Source organism: Electrona antarctica (assembly GCF_951216825.1).
Source record: "Electrona antarctica genome assembly, chromosome: 17".
Classification (NCBI taxonomy): domain Eukaryota; kingdom Metazoa; phylum Chordata; class Actinopteri; order Myctophiformes; family Myctophidae; genus Electrona; species Electrona antarctica.
The window spans coordinates 18,512,550-18,539,679 of record NC_136798.1 but is presented as its reverse complement, the minus strand read 5'-3'; the positions used below and the strand labels follow the sequence as shown (position 1 = coordinate 18,539,679).

At 42.8% G+C, this 27,130-nt stretch overlaps 1 protein-coding gene across 1 annotated transcript in view; it reads right to left on the bottom strand.

Annotated features, from left to right (window-relative positions):
- The window catches only part of LOC306940437 (uncharacterized protein), a 37,999-nt gene extending 19,509 nt beyond the window's left edge, over positions 1-18,490 (bottom strand). Inside the window, exon 1 of the mRNA XM_079525517.1 lies at positions 17,567-18,490. The gene's annotated coding sequence lies outside the window, so the exon portion shown is untranslated. The remainder of the gene's footprint in view (positions 1-17,566) is intronic.
- Positions 18,491-27,130: the final 8,640 nt, after the last annotated feature.

Below are 27,130 nucleotides of genomic sequence, written 5' to 3'. Positions count from 1 at the left end.
AGAGAGAGGAGGCGAAAATATGTTCTGCTGCTCTTCTCTTTTTGGACGGAAAAACACGCAACTTCAAAGCCACGGCACGGAATCGTAAGATCGGCAGCGCCGTGATAAACACACACATCGGGAGGTTATGATAACTTACGCTCGTCGACATGACTGCCGCCTGGTCGAGACTAGAGGATCGTCGTTTTTTAAATGTTGGAGCTTGAAGTGGTGGCTGGTGGTGGTGTGATGGCAGAGCCGAGCAGAGCCGAGCACTGCGAGCAGAGGGAGCTCCGTAGTCCGTACTGGGAGGAGGAGGAGGAGTGGAGGAGGAGTGGTGGTGGTGGAGGTAGAGGAGGAGGAGGAGGAGAACGACGGTGGTGCTGGTGTGTGCGTGTGCGCGCGTGCGTGTGTGTCTTCCTGGTTCGTGCTCCACCACCACCAACACCACCACCTATTTACAGAAAAACTTCTTGCTATATGGGCCATGCACTGCAGCCTTTAATAGTTCGGTGACATCCATCCATCCACCCACCCACCCCGTCCTCCATTGACGGAAAGACCAGCTGTTTAGATTCTGAAGTACAACTAAATATTTGTAGACTAGACTTGTTACTTGTAGTGTCTGACTGCGTTCCTTCCCCCCCTCCTGTTAACAATAATTGGTTCCACAACTTCCACTGGATTAATAGGCGACATCATGGACTATGGATGGATGGACGATGGATGGATGCAAGCCAAGGCCCCCCCACGACGTCAGCCTCCTCCAACCCTGTCATTTATGTTGTGACCCAACCACTTCCAGACTGTCCGCCAGACACAAAACAATAAATACACAGGAGAAACAACGGAGGAGAGAATATAACCAGCCATTCTCATTCTCAACCCCCCCCCCCCCCCCCCCCCCCCCTCAAGGACCCCATGTGGCAGTCCTGGTGGTCCCCAGGTTGAGAACCAACTGTTCTATACAGTGGCGTGCAGTTGTCATGCCTTTTAACCACTTGAACCTCAACTCCCGGGCCGGGGGAACATTCGTCAGAAATAGCCGATCTACAAGCTCACAACGTGTATTCTATTTCTGGCAAAGAGAATGTATGTACTGTAGGGGGGATCAAGGGCAGACCAAGTAGCTCTGGTCTGTTTCACTAAGTATAAAGAGGGTTTAAGTTTTTTAAATGCTTGGCGTAAAAAACGTCTGGCATGGTATGGCTGGAATTCTAAACAAGATAGCCTATTATGAATCAAGTCCAAGTGATTTGGCACCATGTGTTCTTTAAACACAACCAAATGGTCTACCAGGAAATTCCAGAAAAACTGCAATGTCTCTCGCAGCGTCTGGGTGACAGCCCGAAAGAAAGAAGAGGGCTGTACTCAGTACATAATCCAGTACATGTTATACTGTAGATTGCATTGCTTGTTATTAATGATGGGTCGGTTAACCATACCCACTATCAGGTCATTCACCTGTCAATGTAAGTTATTTACTACTGGAATATTAAGTTCAATTAGAAGTACTTAGAATTGTATGGCAATTCTGTCCAAGGAGTATACGCTAAGCCTATATAAACAATATACACCTCCCAGTCCCACCCCACTAGTCACAGGAGCTGAACTGAGAAAAGAATCTTAGAATACTGCCACAGCTTGACTACCTATTATGCTTGTAAGTGGCTCGGTTGTCTAAAAAGCTGAACCGAAGAACATATTCTAATTCTATCACTCTATGGTGCCCCTAAATCGGTTCAATGATGGTAAACTATGTGTTAATTTAATAAGTAAAAAAGCCTTGCACACTCATGAGTTCAGATACACACAGGTGGCAAATTAAAATGAAAGTAAGTAAGTAAGGTGTTGGGCTACAACCAGCTTTAAATTGCTGTGGCATCGATTTTACAGGTCTCTGGAACTTTACTAGGGGGGATGGAACACTATAGTCTTACAATTCCCTCATTTGGTGTTTTGACGATTGTCGTGCAGAGTGTTGTCGTTGTCTAATACATCAGTCTAAAATCTCCCATAGGTGTTCAATTAGCTTGAGCTCTGGTGACAGCCAGCATCAAAGGCCATAGCATATGTTTCACATCATACTCATCAAACCCTTCAGTGACACCTTGTGCCCTGTGGATGAGGGATTGTCATTCTGGCAGAGAGGAGAGTGAGACACTGATGGGAGTAAAGATAGATAGATAAGATACATAGACCTTTATTGATCCCACTGGGGAAATTAAGTCGCCAGAGGCAGCACAGCAGTTAAACAGAGTAAGAGAAGTACTGTAACATACAGTTCGCTACCAAATAATATGGTAGAGACACCAGAACTAAGAGTCAACAGAAGGACATACAAAAAAACACCATCAACAATGAATGCGTACTATACGACAGTTTACACGCTATAGCCTACAGAAACCGGCACTATGCAGAAACAAAATCAAGAGAGAAATGTTTCATTATAGGATGAAGGTGATTGTATTGATTTGCAGTGACCCTTCCCTCCAAGGAGACAAGTGGACGCAAACCATGCCAGAAAAATGTCCTCCACAGCATAACAGAGCCACTGTAGGGCAGGGGTGCACAAAAGGTAGATCGCGATCTACCAGTAGATCACATAGGTTGTGCAAGTAGACCACATGACATGCTCCTAAAATATATAATAAAAAACTTTTTTTGGCATCTGCCAATTAAGGTGACTTGATTGTTACATGACATAAAAAGGACCTGTCAGCTCAAACCCACAAAGCAATACATTGTTTTCAAGAGTGTTGCAGACAAACATTACAAAGTTAAACTAGAAAAAGTGCCCTTCTGGGCACATGTCTCCACCAGGAGGATAGGAGTGTGTGTGTGATGTTTGGCAAAATGTTTAGGAGCAATATAAACGTGTGTGTGTGTGTGTGTGTGTGTGTGTGTGTGTGTGTGTGTGTGTGTGTGTGTGTGTGTGTGTCGTGGCTTGGCCTGTTGTAGCGCCACCATGAGGCTGATTTGAAAACGGTCAAGTGGCATTTCTTCCAAAGCCTAGTGGGAATATGCATGCACAGTTTCACCACAATCGGACGCTGCGTTGAGTAGTTGTGGCGATTTGTACAAAACGGGTAGAAAGCGGGCTACTCCTGAAAAGTTTAGAAGCCAATCGTAGCCAATGAGGGTGGATTATGAGAAATCAAACAAACCCGTCTTGATCACATGACTATGGAGAGCATGTGTACCGATTTGCGTGAAATCTGGATAAAATCTGAAGGAGTAATATTAGAAAATGTGTTTTACATATGTCGGCCTCCTGGTGGCGCTATAAAGAGCAGATGTGAAAAATTCCAGGCAAAGGTTTTTCCTTGGCCTCTAGGGAGTTGGCATACAAAGTTATTCACAGATCTGTGCAGTTAGAGGTAAAAACACTTTTCGGCCAGTTATAGCGCCACCATGAGGCTGAGTTGAAAATGTTCATGGGACATTTCTTCCTCTGCCTAGTGGGAATGTGCGTGCACAATTTCACGGAAATCACACGATGTGTTCATGATTTGCAGCATTTTGTTTGAAACCGAGCACTCCTGCAAACTTTGGAAGCCAATCTTAGCCAATCAGGATGGAGTCTGAGAAATCTGAAAGACCTGTTTAGTTGAATGGCTCTAGAGAGACTGTGTACCAATTTGCGTGATGTTTGGACAAAATATGTAGGTGTACTGTCCAAAAACTTGTTTTGCACAAAGCGGCCTCCTGGTGGCGCTATAACAGGCCATTCTGGAAAAGAAATGGCAGAGGTTCATCGTTGGCATCCAGGGAGTGTGTGTGCAAAATTTGGCATCGACCAGGTTAACAGTGCCGGAGATTAGCTGTTCACAGACGGACGGACACACGGACACACGGACGGACGGACGGACACACGGACACACGGACACACGGACGGACGGACGGAGTGCAAAACATACTCTCTCCCCATGCCTTCGGCCTGGTGGAGACAAAAACCTATGCCAATTCCATTTTGCCCTTCTATTTCCCATTTTAAGTGTTTGTCTTATATTTAACGCGGTAACTGTTTAAAACTATTTTCAGCAATGGGATAATATTTTTGTGGGTGGGTAGATCTTGTTGAGCTGGTCAGTTTAAAAGTAGTTCTCGAGTCAGTCAAAGTGTGGGCACCCCTGTAGGGTGTCAATATTTAGGCCTGTACATACACCACACATGCACCCACCCACGTGTCAAGAATATGGTGACCATATACATTTTGTCCCCATGTAGACCAGCTGCCTATGTAATGGTTTTTGCACCACTGAACTTCAAAGTGTACATTTGTCTTTGTAAGCAGGGGTTTATGCATATGCATTGGAACCCTACAATAATGTCCCTCTCTCTCTATGTTGTTTTTTCTCATGGACTGTTCTTGCTGACACAGTCTGAGCAAGTCCTGCATTGACATTCTCAGCCACCTGAGTCAGAGTTGATCTTCTGCTTTTCCTAATATAATGCAGTAATAATGAGCCTCACAGCCAATGAATCTGCGCTTTCAACCACAATTTCTATATTGTCTCTGTCGGATGGAAACCTCATATGTCCAAAACTGTTTTTCAGGACTTTTCAGGATTCAAATTAAAAAACAGCAAAAGCAGCAGATCGACAAGCTCAAAAGCTTGTAGATCTGCTGCTTTTGATGCTTTTGTGTTACACTAGTATGATCAAATAGGGCGTTAATTTACAAAATAAAATAAAACACAAAAGGTTATTATGGAGATAAGAGGTTTCTGCCCAACAGCAACGATATGCTGATGTCTTTCCCATAGATCGAAATGCAGATGTCACTTTAGTCACAATCTTTGTGACAGAAGCTCCTGCCATCTGTGAGCCAATAGTGAACCCTTTTTCATGTCACTTTGATCTTTTCCTCTTGCCATCTTGATGCAAAATCAAGGTCAACTGGGCATGCTCAGCATTTGTATACATGATGCCACAGAGCATGCCATGCCAGGATGTTAATTACTTAATTGTATAATGTAGTAGGTGCATACACCTGTATGGAAGCAGATGCATTTGTTATCTTTCTACACTCATTTATTCAGGTTCAGGTTTTTCCTTTAATTTTCTCAATATTTTTTGGGGGAGGTTGACTTCATCTACACACCATGATGGAACGTCGTACACACCATAAATAACCAACCAAACAACCTTTTTAACATCTACACTTGAACACCACAATATTACTTTAGCTAGACAAAACGCACCGCATCCACTGTGTAACTGTACTTTATCTCAGGGTATAAAAGTGCACCTCTTTACACTCTCAGTGTTAACATTAGGGAACTGAGTAGTAATTTTATTGAGGCAACAGCGTTATGGGAAGTAATTCAGAAAACCTAAACATGTGCCTGAAATCTGAATAATTTAAAAAAAGATGATTAGATACACTTATTATTACACCTATATAGGCTCTTTATGTGGGGATCATTGCTTGGTCTAATCTATTAGTGCTGTGGAAAAGATAAAACAAAGAGTTTGTTGACTTACTTACATATATATTACTTAAATAATCATGATCTCCAGGGCTCTATACTTGGTCACCTCCTTTTTTCCTTTCTATACACGAAATGTTTTCACTGAAAACAGCCGATTTACGAGCTCACAACACGTCGCATGGCAACATGTGAGCTTGTAGATCTGAAATCTTTGTCAAATGTTTGCCTATTATGACATGCCCAGAATAGGGACTCTAGGACCCATGTGGTTATAATATATACCAAATCAATCGACCTTTTTTTTTTAGAGACACGGAATCGATCAAGTTCTGTTGTTCTCAACTGTCGCTTTAAAAGAAAATCATCATGCCTAATCTGTCTGATTCCAATTTATACGCTTACAAACCTATACAAACTTTTCAATTGTGGACAAGTCTCTTCCAGACATATAAACACAAGACAGGGAATGGGCTACCTGGTACCATATTGATTAGGCAATATCAAGGGAGAGGAATGTCTGACTGACATAAGCCAGTTCAGCTTGTGAAAATACCCTTTTCTGTTTGTTTTTTTCCCCGTAAATCACTGTGGATAGCTCTGAAAATGTTAAAATGCAGGCTCGCAATTGCTAAAAGAAGCAAATCACTCACATAAATTGACTTGGAGGATAAGAATGAGCCCATTCACTACTGAACTCATGGTATAGGCCTACTTGACATTACTGCTGACCATTTTAAAAGCATATTACAGTTTGATATTTTTTTCAGGAAGCCTCTGAATACCCTTGATTATAGCACAGAACATTATAAGTTATAATTGTGTTTTTGCATTTTAAAGCACACATTTATTTGAAAAGAGCTGAAAATAATCCCTGGTGATTCATGAACAAAATCGAAATGATCATAATTTATTAAGCACAAAAATCTAGAGAAAATGTAAGCAACTGCGAAATATAACAAGAATCTAATAACTGTGTGGCCACTATGTATATCTCAGACGCCATGTGGCCAGTCTATGACATCAGTCATTTGGCCAAAGTTCCAGCCCATTCCGATCTCCAGTGACTTCCCGTTTAAAATAAAAGTTTTAAAAAGTTAAATATTTCAAAAAGTAACTTCCTTGGCCCACTGGCAGCGTGTGCACAATACATTTGGCAGTACAGCGGTTTGTGAGATAAGCCCTCGACACGCAAGAAACACACTCACACACACATGCACACAGATCCTCAGAGTAGTCAGTAATTGACAGGAAAATGGTCTATGCTCGTGTAGGGTATATAAAGTATAGCCAAAGCGGACTGACATTTTATGGTCATTTAATTGTGATATTGACGTTGGCTTGAAGGCTGTCACATTTTCTTTACTCTCCATACTTCCTCCTTCCTGCCTCTTTTGTCATAACAAAGAACTGCAAGTCTTTAGATTGTCATATAAAGCCAGTCACTGCATCAATGTGAGAGTTGAGAAAGCATAAGAGAACTTGAGCCTCTTGTTTTAACTTGCTTTTCCTGGCGTGAATTACTGGTCCTTGCTATTTATTGTGCAATTTTCTTTGATGTTCAATGGCAGGCCTAGGCACCAAATAACGGAGACAGCAGTCCACTCTTCTAAAGTAAATTATACATGCATCCATTCGGAAAAAAAATGCATGGCACTATAGGGAAAATGTAAATATATACTATAGGATGTAAAAGAAAAGTGAGCCGTTCAATTAAATTAATTGGTTGTTATGACATTTTTTGTTCTTTTTTTTTTACACTTGCCGTCTTCTGTCTCTCGCATCTCCAGGTGTTATGGACAGAGATGATTAACAACACCTCACTCGCCCTTTATCACATGCATGAGCAGACTCAGCAGAGGTGTGTGTGTGTGTGTGTGTGTGAGGCGTGTTTATTATGGAAGTCAAAGGTACTTGGATCAGGCTGAAAACTTGCCCAAATATGGAGTCATACAGTACATATATGTCTGCTGTCAGGCAGAAACCAGCTAACTCCAAAATGTACATTTTTCAGGAAATGAAGAAAAAATACATTTTTAGGAAATTAAGAAAACGTGACTTTATATTTTGTCAGAAACTTGAATGAGAGGGGGAGAGGGGGTGGAGTTACCTACTTCAGCAGACAGTTTGAGGGTCCAATGGAGTTAACTGTTTTTTTTTTTTGTTTTTTTTTAAGATATTTTTTTTTGCGGCTTACGCCTTTTATTGGTTTTTGAAGGGACAGACAGTAGGCTGACAGGAAACGGGAGAGAGATGGGGGAAGACATGCAGTAAAGGCCGTGTCGGGCTCGGGAGTCGAACCCGCGGCACACTGCGACTGGATTACCAGTCGGGTGCCCAGACGGTTACGCCACCGCCTGGGCCGAGTTAACTGGTTTTGACAGAAGCACTTTTAATACTTTTCATTGGTTCAATATTTCTTTAACAAACACACATAAAGGGTGTTCAATAGCACTGATTTATGAAAACAAAGAAAAAACAGAAAAATGAAGTTAGCTGGTTTCTGCCGGACGGTGACTGACATCGCAGCATTGCAACTTTTTATTTATATTATTGCGACTGAAGGTTGCAGTTAAATCGAGCATTTCCCCGTCAGTTAGTGTGTCAGGCACCATATGGTGCCCAGGTCTCGTGACATCATGTGACACATTGACATCATCAGGGATGAAGATAGAGACCCTGTCATAGTAAATGCGACCTGCTGTCGCAGTTAAGCCCATATAGGGAGATCCCTGATGTCATCACTATTGGCCAGCAACTCTACATCTGACCTCAAACCCTTAGATCTCCATATATGGATATATTTCAGAACCTGTTCTGAAATTCCATATTTTGATCCTTCCCCATCCATCCTCCCTCTTCGACGTCTCCCTTTTATACCTGTACATTCAAATTTCAAACTATAGACGGGCCTGCCCCAAAGTTATTAGTGCAGCCGCGCCCAGCAGCCGGCGAAAACTAGAGTTCTCAACAGGCACGAAAATTAAGGACCGGCCCTATACCCATGGGCCCTCATCAAACCCTGTACACTCAAGAGAATGTCCCCGCTACCACCCTTAGATCTCCATATACTGTATGGAGCTGAACTGTTCTGACATTCCATATGTTGATCTGACCTCATCAAACCCTGTACACTCAAGACATGCTCCTTATATGGCCACTTTGGCCAGTACAGAATTCATTCCATGTTGATCTGACCCCCCATGCCAAAGCGCCAGCGCTCACCCAGCAGTTTGTCGTCAACGAGGCGGATGCGTGAGGGCGAGATCGCTTCTCGCCCTCAGGCGTCTTACTGGTTATTATTATTGGCCCGGCTTCCCTTTTTTTTTTTTTTTTTAAGAGTATTAAAAGAGAGCCTACTGTCAGCTGTCCAACAGTCCAAATATTATTAAATTAAATTTCAGAATTGTAGACCTGAGGCCTACCATACCAGGCCTCAGGCCTGAGGCTTACCATTGCGTGGCACATCTATGCACGAAAAAATGTCTATGTTCACAGGCTTCTGTGTGCGGCCTAGATGGCATCTGAGTATGTGCAACACATACCTCTTACACCATGTGTCACCATGTGAAACCGGCCATTATTATTAGTAGTAGTATTATTCAGAGCCCAAGAGTGGCTTGAGCACCTGCCCCCTTGCCCTGAAGCCCAAACCACAACAATGGGTCGAGACGCAACAAAACGGTTTTAGCGTCGACCCAAGTGATTCAATTGGTTCAATTCAACATTGGTTGCTTGCAACGATGCGTCTACATGAGTCTACTCGCAACCGTTTGTTTGTAAGGAGTTGCATGGCAATTGGCAACCCATTCACGATTATGGATGGTGGCAATATGGATTGTTTTTTGCTTGAGACCCTGTACGTATGTTCTTAGTCTTCCGCTTTGTATTTTGTTTCATATGCGTTTCATTATTTCATTTCATGTGTCTTTCATTATTTAGTTTTTTGTTTCATGTGCATTTCATTGGGAAAAAACTAGAATCAGTATTTTATGTGTTATTGCAAAATCAAGTTGTTGTCATTTGATTCTTTTCAAATCAGCCAGCGTCCATTGAGTCCGTAACCTGTGTTTACTAAATATCTCCGCCAGGCCGAAAGCCAGGGACAGAGATTATGCTTTTGCCCCGCCTGTGTGTGTGTTTGTCTTTATGTGCGTTGCCCCATACTAATTTCACAAACCACTGAACCAATTCGATTGGCGCCAAACATTTTGTGCATGCTGCCACCAGCAGAAGGAAGTCACTCCCTGAATGTTATTTTAATTTATTTTTATAAATTCATATGACACAACGTTCCTCGGTGGTCCAGGCTATGGGATACATGGGCCCGTCCAGAGTATGGGCTCTAGATCAGTGGGTGTGTCATTTGACACCAGGTTTACAATTCCTCAAACAGACGCACGCACGCACGCACGCAAGTATGACGTGCGCACGTGTGTATGCACACTGCCCACACATACAAAGACCGAGAGAGACTATGCCACACCACTAACAGACTGAACTCATGCGAGTTGTGAACTCACGTGTTATAAACCTGTAGATCTGCTATCTTCAGCGAGCAACTCTGGCTTATGATGGAGTATAAATCATGCTTTATTTAGTTCTGTTTTGAATGTCGTTCGACACTGAGTCAGTGTACAGTGCAGGCAATAATGCAACAATAGTTGCAAGAGTAGATCGACAGCTCTTGTCTAAACTCGGAAAGACGGAAACCCAGACGTTTTTAGCTCTTTATAATAAGATCTTTATAATTTTGAACGGTGTTAATTGGAGCCATGTCTTTTTCGAAGTGATAGGTGATAGCTAATCATGTTGTGCGATCTACTGTAGATGTAGAACATTTGCGTTATTGAGGTTTGTGTGGTCTGTCAGTTGGAATTTTGCAATAGTTTATCCTTTCTTTTTTTTTAACTACATTGCTACATCATATTGGATTTTATGGTGAAGTTTGGGGTGGTTGTAGAGAGTAGTACAGTGTTGCCTTGCAGTAATGAGATGTTGCCAAAGTACTGTAACAACACAGTCTGCCTACAGAGATGAGATCAGTTTACTGGCACTCTGGTGCCAGGAGGACAACAGCCTCACCTTCAACGTCGACAAGACAAAGGAGCTGATCGTAGACAGGGGGCAGAGGAGAGAGCATGCACCCGTATTCATCGATGAAGCTGCAGTGGAAAGGGTCAGCGAGTTCAAGTACACATCAAGGAAGAGCTCAAGTGGGGGACACACCTGTGAGGAAAAAGGCCCTGCAGCGACTATACTGGTTTCGCCGCCTGAAGAAGTACTGAGTTACCCGCATCCTCAGATTGTACTACAACATGAAAGCTGTTACAGGCTGGTATGGAATCTGTACTGCATGAGAAAAGACAAATCTACAGCGGGTGGTGCGATCTGCAGCATAATAGGAGGCAAGCTCCCCTCGCTCCAGGAAGTGTAGCTACACGAAGAGATGTGTCGTCAAAGCTCAGCGCATCATCAAGGACCAAGGCACCAATCCAGTTACAAATTGTTCAAACCCCTACAGCCTACAACGACCGTAGCTAGGCAAGGCGGCCTGCCGTAGTATCAAGAGCCAAAGCACCAATTTTATGAGCAGCTTCCACCCAGCTAGCATCAGACTGTTGAACATGCGTGGCTGTCATCAGGCTGCCCTTGAACTTTTGCTTTCTTCATGGACCTATCTGGGTTATACCAGTACAGCAACCCTTTTGTGAACTATGTGGTTGAACTTGCCGATATACTCACACAGGCCAGTAAGTTTGGAACGAATACCATGCTTTACTCTGCGGTGGAAAGTCTTGTGACGCAAGGTTACATGTTTGGATATTAAGATGTAGATGTTTTTCCTTCCCTTGCCCCCTCCCCCTCTTCTTTCTTTTCTTTCTATTTCTGGAAACAATCAAAACGATGGATCTTGCACAAAAACTAATTTCCCTCACTGTTTTTTACACTGTACAACTGTGATGTGACACTGAAGATGATTCTGATTCTGTATGCAAATTATGATTACTTATACATACATTTCACTATAACCACAACTTCGGTCTCACCCCTAACCAAAGGGATTTTCGTGTCGCTCATGTCTTTAACTTCAAAACCTTGTCATACTCTCTCTGTCATGCGGTCTCGGAGTAGGCTATCCAGTTTCTGCCTCCTTTGACACGTGCGGTGTCAGGTTAGTATAGAAATCTGACAGTGCTTCTGTCAATGAGAAATTTAATAGCATCTTTTGCTTTACATTGTGTAATTACAAATGACTGACATTACAACTGTGATTTCTTTTAGAAGCAAATGAAGTCAACATGTGAATGCAGCGTGAACTGAGATCAGGATTATTATTTTTTATTTATTATTTGTGTAGCCCTCTGAGTCCTGGTAGCCTACTTGATCATGCTGTGAGGAACATGTAACATTGTTACATGGTGCAATAATGTAATTTCATCTATGCTGCTATGACCAACATTTGCGTTTATTTAGCCTAACTCTTTGAGCTCTGTTACTCAAACAATGCCACTATCATAGGACCACAGCTTTACGCTACAGTATTACAATAACACCTCATCAAAAAACACGTTATCAACACAGCCTACGCCTAGTACCAATTCTCTAATCAACACAATCCTTCCATGACATAACCACTACCCATTTATCCACACAATGTTTACTATATGCAAGTGTCATACGTATAATACATACATGTATTATACATACATGTGGGTTGACACAGTGCCACACATCTCTGCCAATGTTCCTTTCTGCCTCTTACCAGGTTAGTAAATAAACAACGGTTCCCGAGCCATGTCAGAAGTTGGAACAGAAGCCTATCTCTGTAGTGTGTGATGCAGCTTGATGTACAAGTTATGTACAAGTACACCCCCTGGACACTCAACCACAAATCCACTTACCAGGGATCTTGGCCTAATGGAACAGGAAAAAAGTAGTATGCACTGCTGTCATGCTCGTAGAACGCAGTACCACGGTGTGGTACCAATACTTTTACAGCTGCAGTTGCTGAGAGACAGAGAAAAAAAATCTGCTTCTCCGACAACAATGGATACATTGGCTGCCCCATTCGCACCTTTTACCAAGCTACAAAAGCTGCCGAGACACATAGGCTTGTGTGTGTGTGTGTGTGTGTGTGTGTGTGTGTGTGTGTGTGTGTGTGTGTGTGTGTGCGTGCGTACATGCGTGCGTGCAACAAAGTCACAAATTGACACGTCGGAACCAGTAGATTTTCAACACAGTGTATGGTGTTAGGTAAGTAAAGGCTGGTAGAGTGTTTTGTTACTGTTGTTTTATGGTCGCTTGAATTATTTCATTAATTCACGAGTTTGCTCTCATTCACTAGGCTATATAGTATCTGATTATTTTAAGTCTATACTTTTGTGTTTGCGTGTCTAAAACTCATATTAGGCTATCAGCTGTGCACATGCGCACATGTAGGTGCGTGCGCAGGTACGTGCGTACACGTCGTGCATGCGCGTGATGTCATTAAAATGCTGTGGTACCGAAGAAAAAAAATCACCATTACACCACTGACTATATGCATTATGCAGTGGGAAAACTACATTACACTGCCCAGGGTAAGCAAACCCATTCAGAGATCTGCCCACCCTTGTAGTTAATTGATATTTTATATTGGGGCAGGGGCAGTGAGGGATCGGAGATGGTGAGGCACTCATTCTATGATTGGGGGGCTCTTCAAATATAGTTTTGGAGACTAGGCTGCCCCAGGGGGCAAGTGATCCTCCCCATCACTGAACTTGTTGGACGACTAATGCTCTACCAGTTAGTTGAAGAATATCAAATTAATGATGCACTCAATTTAACCATTTTGTGGTTTTCACATTTCGCTCTTTCAAAATGACTTCAGGGGATGGTGGCATTTATTTTCAGAGTGAAATATGGATGGATTGAATGGTAAAGCGATGAAAAGATATTCAGTAATCAGGCCAGAGCTTGTGGTGGACGGGCTACACATCTCCTGTCTCATTTACTTTCAGGATTAATGACTGGATGCTTTAAAGGGGAAATGGCACTCGATGTAAGATTTAATTACCATGGACTTGGACAGTTAAATGTCCATTTGGTCAGCTTGAGAACCTTTTATCACTGTTTGATCTGTATACTAGGCTACTGAGCTTTGTTTACCATGTACAGAAAACAATTGCTTGACTCTAGGCCCAACTGAATGTACAGTAGTAAATTCTAAATGTTTCTGTATTTATGAGAAGGTTGGCTCATGGGAGAAGCAACTCTGAATAGACTGCTATAGGCTGTAGTCCTAAATCCTGGAAGTGACTTTGCAATGGATTCCCTCGACAGATTTCCAGTGCTTTAAAAAAGAAAATAATTTATGAAGACATCACGTTTTGTACAACCTTTAATATCTCAACCGTGAATTTTGAAGCTGTTATGTGCATTTGTATTTATCTTTATTATATTAATTGTGCAGTTCAAAGTGAGTAGATTTATAATGTTGAACAAAACTAATATCATAAGCCTTTGTTTACAGAGCTTATTTTCTTAACCGCTTAAGCCCTATTTATTTATTTTCCTTTGATTTGTTATAATAGACTAAATTGATTATTCTGATTTAAAGCACTCAAGCCTGCAAATTTATTTGTTTGTATCTTGCATCATTATTGCATCATGCAATGAGAAAATAGCCAATCTACAAGCTAACTAACTATTTTTTACTTTTTGTTATTTTAAATTTTAAATTTCATTCATCGCAAAACTTTGAAATAATCGTGGCATTGATTTGAAGCCAAACTGCACAACATACTGCTGTTTATTGGCCTCAATGGGAGGACAGAGTGAACTCTTCCCACTTGTGGGACATGACAGTCAGTGGTTAACCGGTTAATGGCTCTCCTCTTCAGAGGACATGCGGTGCAACATCCTTTCCAAATCAAATATGTGGATCATAAAATCTGATTTCCTCACCAGATCGGTTCGAGGCTCAGGTTACCGCCGGCCGCCACCGGTACTGTTAGCCAGCAGGGCACCAGACAGTTGAAATGAATGACGCTACTGATGGGCAAAGGAGAAGGCGAGAGGGAAGGCGGTTTCAGAGGCAGCAGGAGAGGAGGAGGGGTAGGAGGGTGGAGGTGAGAGAGTCAGAGCGCTACATGTGCGGAGGTGTGATGCTGCCTGGGAGAATGATGCTGAAGACGCAGAGCTTCCAGGCAAAAGAGGCAAGCCAAAGTGCCAGTTTGTGGATGCAGTGAGAGAGGACACACGGGTGGCTGGAGTGACAGAGGAAGATGCAGAGGACAGGATGAGATGGAAATGGACGATCCGCTGTGGCGACCGCGGGAGCAGCGAAGAAGAAGTTGAAGGAGACGAAAAATTAAGAGCAGTAGAAGAAAGGAGACAAACAAAGATGCCGTTTCCTGACCAGCCTGGAGAAATAGATTTTATTACATATTTCCTCAGCTGTGTCTGTCACGGACACAGCTGAGGAAATATGTAATAAAATATGCAGAGATTTGGAGATTTCTGCCGTAGAGATGTCTACTGTAAACCATACAATGGAGATCAATGCCGTTCGGTTTGTCAAATGATTACATTTGAAAAGATTGTGTCCCACATGAAAGCTGTACAGAGATGTAAAAGTTCTATTTGTTAAAGGAGCAGTTCACACAAAATACAAATCCCATTTTTCCTTCTTGCCTCGTGAATTCCATAGACCTTATTTTGAACATTGTTCTGCTGAGAATTATTTTCTAGCAAAGTACACCAACCAACTGTCTAGTGTCTACCGTGAGCACAACACTGTCATACAACAAAGTAATTAAGCATTGATTCAATTGTGTACACTCTGCTAAAGTAAGAAACTGACAAAACAAACAACTATCCCAACACAACACTGAGCAAATATGCAATCTATCCATGCAGCCTGCCTCACAATTATGGATCTGTGTCATCTCAGACTGTGGTCTCATAGGCCATTATGACTTGAGTATTGAAATTGAACTTTGGCAGGAATCCATTAAAAAGGTAGCTGTAATCGTGTTCTTCACATTTTAATTTTGAAGCACCTTTTATTAAGCATGCTGCGATTGCCGTTATCGTCGTGTTGACTGACTGCCGGCTCTAGTCTGCACCGCCTGATAGCGCAGGGTGTGAGTCATTAATACACTACTAATTCGCCACTAAAGCTTTATGATAATTAAGACATTTATGGAGCTTTATGGTGAATCAGCAAAGTGTTGTCTAGCATGTGGGATCAAAGAGAGCTCCAATCCAAACTACAGGCCTACTGAACAAACCCCAGAGGATTAATGTTCAACTACAATAAACTGAAGTGTGTCAAAGAGTACTCTAACACTTTTCCCCCCTGTTTAGACTAAAAGGAAGAAAATGTGAAACCCTGGGGGGAGGGGGGGGGGGGGGGAAAGCAAACAGCAGCTACACTGCAAACTCCTGAGGCTCTGAAAGTGGACAATAGACCCTAAAAGGTTTCAGAATTAAACCCTGCACACTGAGGATTTTACAGTGTTAGTCATTTATGGTAGCGGCAAATAGTTAGGCATTTATGGGAGACAACTCAGAGGGAAAATAATCACAACAGGATGGACAGGATGTTGTCCATAACACAATGATAGAAAGCTCAAATCTCAAATGGCTTAATGAGCAAGCAGGAAACACAATTCATCCAACTATAGAGAAACTTCAATGACTCTCCAGATCCAGCGCTATGAAGCCTGCTGCTTCATCGTAGATATGCCCTGATAAATCAGACCAAATGCAGATAGGGTCTATATCGATCCATATGGAAACGGTAAAATACATGACACATTAAAAGCAAACGATATGGTATTCTCCACTCGGTGCACACATGTTTTACAGTTATTATCAGAATTACAACAAAAATATTTGTAATTGGAGAACAATATACACATTTAAAGGTTCTCAGAAATATACAGTGAAAAGAGAGGATAAAATCTAAATTGATGCTAAGCTGATTCTAAATGAAAGTATAAATTTGCACTTGTTTATATTATAAGAAAAATAAAGAATGAATAACTATATTATAACTATAAAACTATAGAAAGAATGTAAGCTATAAATGGCATAAATGAGTATGGATTCACGTGGAGCCATATTGTCATCCCTCATCACTTTACTTCAACTGACAAATCCACTATCAAATGAGATAAACCTATACTGCCAAAGCAGTAGGCCCACAGAAGCTATGAGCAAATTAGCAATAAATATATGCAATTATAGTTAATATAAAATAGCAATAATACTGTATACAAATATCCTGTTCTGTAGGCATATAGACCGTTGAACATGGTTTACCACCAATATGGATTAATATTTAGACATATCCACACCTGTCAACTTATTTCCTATACTATAGTGCACATTTTCACCCTTTCATCATCACTGCCTCAATTATGATCAACTGACAAACAAACCATACAAAAGCTGTGTTTTTCTTCAGTCATGATTTGTTTGGTCATTCGTTTGAATTATGACCGGACACTTCTGTCTGTCTTAAGTTGGTACGGTCAAGCAAGTTGGGATATTGGAAGGTGATGTAGCCTAAGGTATGCAACCATGACATGTTGAGTTACAATACAAATGTCTGTCATACATCACATCATGTCTTAAGTTCACTTGCCCTCGAAATTAATCAGGCTAAATACAATATGCATAATTCTTATATAGGCTACTTGTCTTGTTGATTACAAAAATAAATAAGAATGTAGGCCTACAGTATTCTTGCCACTGTAGGTTTATCATCAGTGACAAATGACAATGTCACAACAATGATGATGATGAACAGAGTCTAAATTTGGAATTGGACCATTGTCGCATTAGCTTTGCACTTTCGAGGTGGGTTCGTTGGTTGTTTGGTAGGGTGGTAGGGTAGGGAGGAGGGGGGAACACATCGCACACAGACAGTGCGATCAAGTACCACTCCCAGGGATTCTCCTCTACATACATCGTCGATGGCCATTCGCCCGAGTCTAATGTCGAACACAGGGGAAAAACGCCTTTCACAGCCGCCGGGGAGGACGCTCCTCCTGGGCTATACTGTCTATACATGACACAAGCATGCTTCACCTCAAAAAGGCATCGAGACGAGAACAGCGGAGAATGATAAACAGAGACAAGACAACCGCTATACTCACCGTACAGTAGATCTCTGTCTGACAGCAACTATTCTCTTCTATAGTCTAATTGGCAGTGAGGGAATAACAGGAGAGCTCGAATGACCGACCGGGGATCCAGCAGGCAGAACACCTTGTTTTCCAGATGGTTCAGGCAGGCAGGGAAAAAAGCCCAAGTCCCCGCGTGTGTGTGTGTGGTGGAGAGACGTGAGGAAAAGAGAGATACGGGAGCCAGTTTCCAACCTCTCCTCTACTTGAACCCGTCGGTTGAACGTCTTCCGTTCCGCGAAACGGCAATGTCGCCCGATCTACTGCCAGATACCGTAACGTAAGGCTAGTAGTCACTCACTGCACGAGGAAGGATTCCCGCAACAATAACTCTCCTTCTGATAGTAATAATAATATTAATAAAAAAACAAAAGGTAACAACGATCTTCTCAGAAGCGAAACGAGCTTGCTGCTCATATAGCTCCCTCTGTTTTAACGTCCCATCCACTGTCTTCAACGCAAGAAGAGTGCCTGGCAGGCTGGCACGCTGGTATAGTCTAGTGGTGGTGGGCAGTTGAAATGTCGACAAGGCTGCTCTGCTCTGCTGGGGGAATGGATACAGTAGCCTAGTGTACACGCACACGCATTACGCACGCACAGCCACACACACACATTCGCGTCGCTTATCCGTTACTTACACGCATGGTACATTGCTCACACAGCTTTCAGTTTGCGCACTAACCTACCACCAGCCAGGCTCCGAACTCAGCAACTACGCGCAACATAGAGCTAACTGCGGCTCTTTCTCAGGAAGGAGAGACCGACTGTGTGGCGGCATGGCATGTGAACTTGAAGTCTTGGAAACGTGTTCTTCTGTGAGGCAGAAAATAAGATAATTCAGTAGCTCTGTTCTCAGGATCGCAACTATTTTACATAACTGAAGATCCTCATCCTACTTCTGTGCTCGAACATGTGATGTCAACATGGTGGTGACTGGTGAGTCTTTTTTAAAGGGGTATGAACGGCAGTGTCGAGTCACTAGAGAGGCTGTATACTGGACCGATGTTACTCACTCCAGCTGAACTTTTAGGGGGTCTAGCTATGTGTGCCTCTGAATGGACTGTTATGTGTGGAGGTGCAGGCTGGAAGCACCTTGCAAGTGACAGTCCTGCTGTGTTGGCCCTGGTCACTGTCAGTGACTGAGGGAGTTAAATAAAGGGAAAATCCACTCAAATGCATGTGGAATTCACTTACGATCACGTACGATATTGGACAGTTAACTAGTAATTCAATCAATGAATCGAAATGGAAGGAAGTAGCCAGACAAACTCAGACAAATTTAATACAGAGCTTGTTTCTCTTAGCATTATGAGTCACTGTGCAGTGTGCACTAGTACCTAAAATGTGTCATAATTTATGACACATTTGAGGTACTAGTGCACAGTGACTCCATGCATGCAATGATGACTAGTCCTATATCAGGGAGATGGATGGATAGTGATAGCCTAAACTTACAGATATGTTTTTCAAATAAAACCTCTCTAAATCTTTATATTTGTCAGTGATGACAAAGTAAACATGGCTTGAGTAGCCATGCAGCCCTGCCTGTGATGGCCAGGCTGTTTCTATATGGCCAGACTGAGACTGTGCAAAAACTAATAAAATACGCACATCACTTAGTAGAGGTGCTGGGTTCAAAAGTGACATCAGAAAAGGAGAAAAGAACCCTCACACTCATCTGCTCCAAAAGTTATACTTTATTGTTAGAAAAGGAGAAAAGAACCTGCACACTCATCTGCTCCTATACTAAATAAAGTATAGCTTTTGGAGCAGATGAGTGTGCGGGTTCTTTTCTCCTTTTCAGACTGAGACTGTCAGTCAAAAACATTGTCAATGTTTATCTCGGTTTTCTATCACTGGTCAGGTGTTCTGTCACCATGGGGCCATCTTTTTATGGTCATCGGTCAAGTAGAATTCTAATCTGCTTTGTAATTTATGTGATCTAATATTTGGTGTACATTTTATTTTTGTTTTATGGTAATTAGGTTGAGCCACATTGATTGCTATCTGTCCTGAAGCCCAATCTGCCTCCTCTCTCTCTCTCTCTGTCTCTGTGGTGTGGACTGGAGTTCCTCTATTGAAACTGACATTGGGGAATGCTGACCAGGAACTAGCTCTGGTCCATAGCTCTAATGCCTAATGCAACGGCAGCAAAGGGCATTTAGGGCTATGGACCAGAGCTAACCAGGAACCAGACATTGAACATATAAACCCCCAGTTTCCCAGAAGATATGTATACCGTACCGTACGTAACAGTAACACCACCGTTTTAAAATGTAACACATACTATCTGTTGAATGATGAATCCCCAGCATTGCCAACATGTCTTTATGATGATGATAATGATGATGATTATTATTAATGTATATTATTTTTGCATTTCATCATGAAACATATTAGGCCCATATACAGTCCCATTCAGTCTGAGAAAATCCATTCAAACTGGGATTATCACACTATCACACTAACAGGTTATTTTCACCCTGAATGAGAGTTTAGGAATGGCCCTGTTGCTCATTCAGAGTTAAATTAACACGTCATATAAATTCAGCCTTTATTTTTGCATTAGCCTATATACTTATTTACATAATAGGTTTCAGTTTTCACTGCTCTATAGTGTTTTCTGCCTTATTCTGTGCTCACTCACTATTGGGATGAGAGTTATGGGACGACGATATTACCATTCAGTGTTAAATGAGCACTCAGTTAGCATTATGAGGTTCATAGGAATATGTATTTTGACAACCCAAGACAACAGTACACTAAACAGTTTAATATTTAAATGTTATTATTCAAATCTATTCAAATATGTAGTTGAGGTAGCCAGTACCCAAGTGCGAGGGTCCAATGTATCAGCAGAAGCTATTAAAGCTGGAACACATCTAGGCCTTTTGAAATCGAGTGCAAGGTAGGGAGGAGGCACCGATATGAATATATAAATATTGGGTGGGATGATTTGCCATCTCACAATCCCCCTTCTTAAATGGGATCAGATGAGACTCTAATTGTAGGTTTCTCTGTGCGGTGATGCAATCTCTCCCCTCTGGCTGTTGTAGTTTACACACTCATTCATTTGCCTAAGGCTTTATCATGTGCTAGAGTTCCTGCTTTTAGGACAGAGACACCTCAGTGGGTCATGCCTTATTATGGAAAATTAACAGATTGGCATTCTAAACTTTCTATTATAGCTTACTTTTGTAGGAATTCAAATATATAAATGTGAAATAAAGCATATAAAATCAATCAACCCTTGACCCATCAGACATAAATGATTACAGACCAATTATACCAGTATCCCTCCATTCTTTTCTTTCTAAAACTGTTGAATGACTTTCTCTCCATCTCACACAGAATAAACTGTTGGATCCCAACCCGTCATGATTATAGCAGGCTAAATAGCAGTGGAGTGGGCAACTTCTCGCAGTCACAGAGGTACTCCATGCTGCCCTGGCTGCCTCCCACTCCTCTGTCCTCATCCTTCTTGACCTGGTTGATGTCTCACTGTGACTGTTTTGATGTCTAGAGAAGACTGACTGTGAGCTTCTCTTTTCCCCTGGAAAGTTCTGCCCCCTGCAGGATCGTTCCATTTCCATCAACAACACATGGGTGGATCCTGTTTCAACTGCCAAGAGCCTGGGTGTGGTACCTGGAAGTCAGCTGTCCTTCATGACACAAACATCCATTGCAACAATCACTCACAACATCTGAAGAATCAGACCCTTCCTCACCAAGAGTCTGCCCAGCACTTTAACCAGGAGTGCCAGCGGTGGCCGAACGGCATACTCACTCAAGACCCTCCAAAGCCAAATGATCCAGACCAGAGTGGCACGCTTCGTCTTCAACCTCCCAAAATGTTCACGCATCCCCCTTTTTTTAAGTCATCGTCACAGTACAAAACAATGGTGATCAAGGGCATGGCACACCCTACCTTCAGGACGCGATCCAACCCCCCACACAACTTACCGCTCACTACAGTAAATCAGCTAAGCAGGAAATCGTTCTGGACACTCTCCTAAACAGCTTGGCCATCTCTCCACTTGTCCTGGACTCTTTTCCCTACTGACTCCCGAACTTATCTCCCGGCATGAACACAGTTAGAACAGCAGACTCACTCACCATTTTCTGCTGCAGTCTGAAAGTCACACTCCTAGCACTTTATTTCCTTGTATCACTTCTTGTCACCCAGGCTAATTGCGGCCATAGGTCGCAGATTACTATGAAAACCTGCAAAACCTGTCAGTCCGTCCGTCCATCGATCCGTCACGCCACCATATATGGTCGTCAGTCCGTCACGCCTTGTGACACGCTCCATATATGGCTGTCTCCATATATGAAGACCATGACACTGACCTCATCAAACCCTGAAAAACCATACATGGAAATGACTGGATCATAACCTAGATCTGCATATATGGAGCCGGCAAGCAACTCTACATCTGACCTCAAACCCTTGGATCTCCATATATGGAGCTGACCTGTTCTGACATTCCTTGATCCTTCCCCACCCGTCCTTCCTCTTCGATGTCTCCCTTTTGACTGATACCTGTCCATTCAAACTCTAGACGGGCCTGCCCCAAAGTTATTAGTGCAGCCATGCCCGACAGCCGGTGAAAACTAGAGTTCTCAACAGGCCCGAAAATTAAGGCCTGGCCCTACCTGGGCCCACATCAAACCCTGTACACTCAAGACACTGCCCCCGCTGCCACCCTTAGCTCTCCATATATGGAACTGACCTGTTCTGATATTATATGTTGATCTGACTTCATCAAACCCTGTACATTCAAGACACACTCCATATATGGCCAGACCTCATGAAACCCTGTACACTCAAGAAACTGCCCCCTCTGCCACCCTTAGATATTTGGAGCTGACCTGTTCTGATCTGACCTCATCAAACACGCAAGACACGCCATATAATATGGCCATTACAGAATTCATTCCATATGTTGATCTGACCCTGCATAAAGCTCCAGTGCTCGCCCAACAGTCTGCCGTTACCCAGGCGAATGCGTGCACGCTTCTCGCCCTCAGGGCGTCTTACTGGTTATTCTATGCAGATATATGTTGGTTGCTAGTCATGTATTTTGTTATTTGGATTTGTTTCCAATGCTATGAATTTTATTTAGATAGCATGTTGAGACGATAGGTTTGATATTCACCTGGTGTGAAGCCTTGAATTGCTTTTCCTTTTACTCTACTTATGTGATAATTTACCCTGTCGTTTGTTGACTCCAGGGTTCATGACATTTACTCAGGTTTTGCGCTTGCAGGCAGCAGTGGCTCAGAAGGGACAGCAGCCACATGGAAATCGAAAGGTCCCCAGCTTGATCCACGTCTCCTCCTGGGTTAGTGTCGAAGTGTCCTTGGGCAAGACACTTAACCCCCAACTGCTCCTGATGAGCAGGTGGGTGCCTTGCATGGTTTCGTCTATCATCTCTGTGTGTGTGTGTGTGTGTGTGTGTGCGTGCGTGCGTGCGTGCGTGCGTGCGTGCGTGCGTGCGTGCGTGCGTGCGTGCGTGCGCACATGTGAATGGCTGAATGTAATGCACGTAAAGCGATTTGGATAAATTTGCTAAATGCCTTAGCTGCCATTTTAAATTCCTTATTTGGAATATGTATACTCATATTTCCCCTCTTTGTGTTTCATTTTGCTCTACACCTTACTGGTATCTGTCCCCAAGCAATGGAAATGTTTGAGATACTACAGCACTTTGTTGAAACTCCTTCCTGAACAAGGAAACATATAGCGGTGTGCAGATTCTATGCCTGATGTTTGCCTGTCTGGCATCCTATAGTTTCTTTGAGGCACTACAGTGTTCTCTTTGTATTCTATTTATATGTGACTGTTGTTTGTTGACTATTGGGGCGCCAGTTCTCAATGTCTGGCCCGAGGACCTACAGGGGTCGTCCTCAGTGGGGTTCCAGGGTGGTCCCTGTTTTTCTTTTCAAGTGGACATATCAATTGTGGGGTCCTTGACATGAACATGTTTGAGAACCACTAATGCATGACTATTCTTGCTGTTGCTTGTTCATGCTTACTCTGCTTATTCTGATTTCGCACTCGTAAGTCAGTCTGATACAAACAGATCAGCTAAAACCTAAATTGTAATTTAATTTGGGATACTGGTTTGTTTGTTCAGGTGTTTTCGGCACCCTCTGCTGGACAAATTTGCAGCCAGTGTGCCAGACAGATGGACAGATTTATTATTTCAATATAATAGTTTCACAATTGCTTTCCAGCTCAACTAATGAATTAAAAGTTAATTATCATGCTTAATTAAAGTTTCAATCCCAATGTCTATGTCCTTCACCAGATTCAAGCTCTTGTCTCCAGTGTGGAAGAGCGGAGATTTTCCGTTGGTAAGTCTTATGACCGCAGCTTTTCACAGGCTCTGAGGCTCTCGCAACAGAACGATGAGATTCAGCTTAAAAATGATGTCGTTTATTTCTGTGTTTAACTTGTTGCCAGTACACTGTGATGATGTCACATGATCACATGTGGGAGCTTAGTGGAGAGTACCCTGCCTTCCTTCACCCTGTCCTGTTTAGGTCAAAAGAGAGACAGAGGAGAGAATGATGATCATAGAATAACAAAGATAAAGTGCCCCTCGGGGCACAGGTCTCCACTATAGGGCAGGTCAGGTTGTGGCCTCCTGGTGGCGCTATAACAGGCCAATGTGACAATGGTGCCATTTGTTCTTAAAAAATCCACCCATTGGTGGCGCTATAACAGGCCAATGTGAAAAGGGCGGGATATATTCCTCAGCCTAGTAGGAAAGTCTGTGAAAGATTTCACTTAAATTGCACGCTGCGTTCATAATTTGAGGCTTTTTGTTCAAAACGGGCCAATCCTGCAAACTTTGAAAGCCAAGATTGTTAGCCAATTAGGATGGAATATGACATATCGGACAGATCCCGCTTGAACACATGACTATAGAGATAGTGTGTAACGATTTGCAGGATTTTTGGACAGAATCGAGTAAAGAGTAATATCAAAAAGATTGTTTTTCAAAAGTCAGCCTCCTGTTGGTGCTCTAACAGGCCGTTCTGGAACATTTCCAGCGGGAGCTACTCAACAGTGTGCGGACATTCTCTCCTTCTCCTGTAGGCTACGTATCTTTTTGTTCAGCACCTGAAAGTTTTTTAGAGATGTGCGTACTTTCCTTTGGATTCCGTTTTCGTAAATGAATGCCTTACTTGATCATACTACAGCGTCACACAAAAGTATCAAAAGTAGCAGATCCTCAAGCTCGAAACTATTTTTGAATTTGAATCCTGAACAGTTTTGGACATATGAGGTTTCCACCCGACAGAGACAATGTGGAAATTAATGTGTTAAGAGATGCGATTTGAGGATGTCAGTTGATGTTTTTACATGTTCCTCATGTACAGTACTACAGACCAAACAGTTCTGTTTATAATGGTAATTTTAGAACTGGTTGGAAATGTAGATATTCCTGTGTTCAAAATAGTCCTCCTGGATAAAATAGTAAGTGCAATTAATTATTGTCTCCACCAGGCCGAAGGCATGGGGAGAGAGTATGTTTTGCACTCCGTCCGTCTGTGTGCGTCCGTCCGTCCGTCTGTCTGTGTACAGCTAATCTCCGGCACCGTTAATCCAGTCGATGCCAAACTTTGCACACACACTCCCTGGATGCCAACAATGAGCCTCTGCCCCAAATTGTCCAGAACGGCCTGTTATATCGCCACCAGGGGGCTGACTTTTGTAAAATGCATTTTTTGATATTACTCCTCCAGATTTTGTCCAACAATCCCGCAAATCGTTACACAGTATCTCTATAGTCATGTGCTCAAGACAGATCTGTCCGATATTTCATATTCCATCCTAATTGGCTAATATTGGCTTTCAAAGTTTGCAGGATTGGCCCGTTTTTAACAAAAAGCCTCAAATCATGAACGCAATTTACGTGAAATCTTTCACGCACTTTCCCACTAGGCTGAGGAATATATCCCACCCTTTTCACATTGGCCTGTTATAGTGCCACCAACAGGTGGATTTTTGCAAAACACATTTTTTGAACAAAATGCCTCAAATCATCCAATTGCCATCAAAGACGTAGGCTAAGAACAAATGGCACCCTTTTCATATTGGCCTATTATAGCGCCACTAGGAGGCCACAACCTGACCTGGCCTGGTGGAGACCTGTGCCTTGAGGGGCACTTTTTGTCTCCACCAGGCCGAAGGCATGGGGAGAGAGTATGTTTTGCACTCCGTCCGTGTGTGTGTGTGTCCTTCCGTCCGTCCTTCTGTCCGTCCGTTATCAGCTAATCTCCGGCACCGTTGGCCCGATCAATGCCAAACTTTGCACACACACTCCCTGGATGCCAACGATGAACCTCTGCCCCACATTTTCCAGAACGGCCTGTTATAGCGCCACCATGAGGCAGCTTTTCACATTGTTTACCTAAAACTGCACCGATCTGCGTGATACGTTGCATGCACACTCCCTAGAGGCCAAGGACAAACCTTTGACCTGCCTTTTCCGCATCTGCCTTTTATAGCGCCACCAGGAGGCCGACTTTTGTAAAACACATTTTTTGATATTACTCCTCCAGATTCTGTCCAAAAATCTCACAAATCGTTACACAGTATCTCTATGGTCATGTGCTCAAGTCGGATCTGTCCGATATTTCATATTCCATCCTAATTGGCTATAATTGGCTTTCACAGTTTGCAAGATTGCCCCGTTTTGAACAAAAGCCTCAAATCATGAACGCAGCATGCAATTTACGTGAAATCTTTCACACATTTTCTTACTAGGCTGAGGAATATATCCCACCCTTTTCACATTGGCCTGTTATAGCGCCACCAACAGGTTGATTTTTGCAAAACACATTTTTGGAACAAAATGCTTAAAAAACATGTTTATATTAATCCTAAACATTTTGCCAAACATCTCACACAGTCCTATCCTCCTGGTGGAGACCTGTGCCCAGAAGGGCACTTTTTCTAGTTCTAGTTCTGTTTTGATTTACTTTGATTTGCCATGCTTTATTTTAACAAATCATGTTAGTGTCATCAGATTTCCTGTGATTTGTTTTCTCTGGCAATCTTTCATTGTCTCCACCAGGCCGAAGGCATGGGGAGAGAGTATGTTTTGTCCGACCGTGTGTCCGTCCGTCCGTCCGTCCGTCCGTCCGTCCGTCCGTCCGTCTGTGATCAGCTAATCTCCGGCACCGTTAACCCGGTCGATGCCGAATTTTGCACACACACTCCCTGGATGCCAACGATGAACCTCTGCCCCAAAATTTCCAGAACGGCCTGTTATAGCGCCACCAGGAGGTTGCTTTGTGCAAAACAAGTTTTTGGACAGTACACCTACAGATTTTGTCCAAACATCACGCAAATTGGTACACAGTCTCTCTAGAGCCATTCAACGAAACGGGTCTTTCAGATTTCTCAGACTCCCTCCTGATTGGCTAAGATTGGCTTCCAAAGCAAGCAGGAGTGCTCAGTTTCAAACAAAATGCTGCAAATCATGAACACATCGTGTGATTTCCGTGAAATTGTGCACG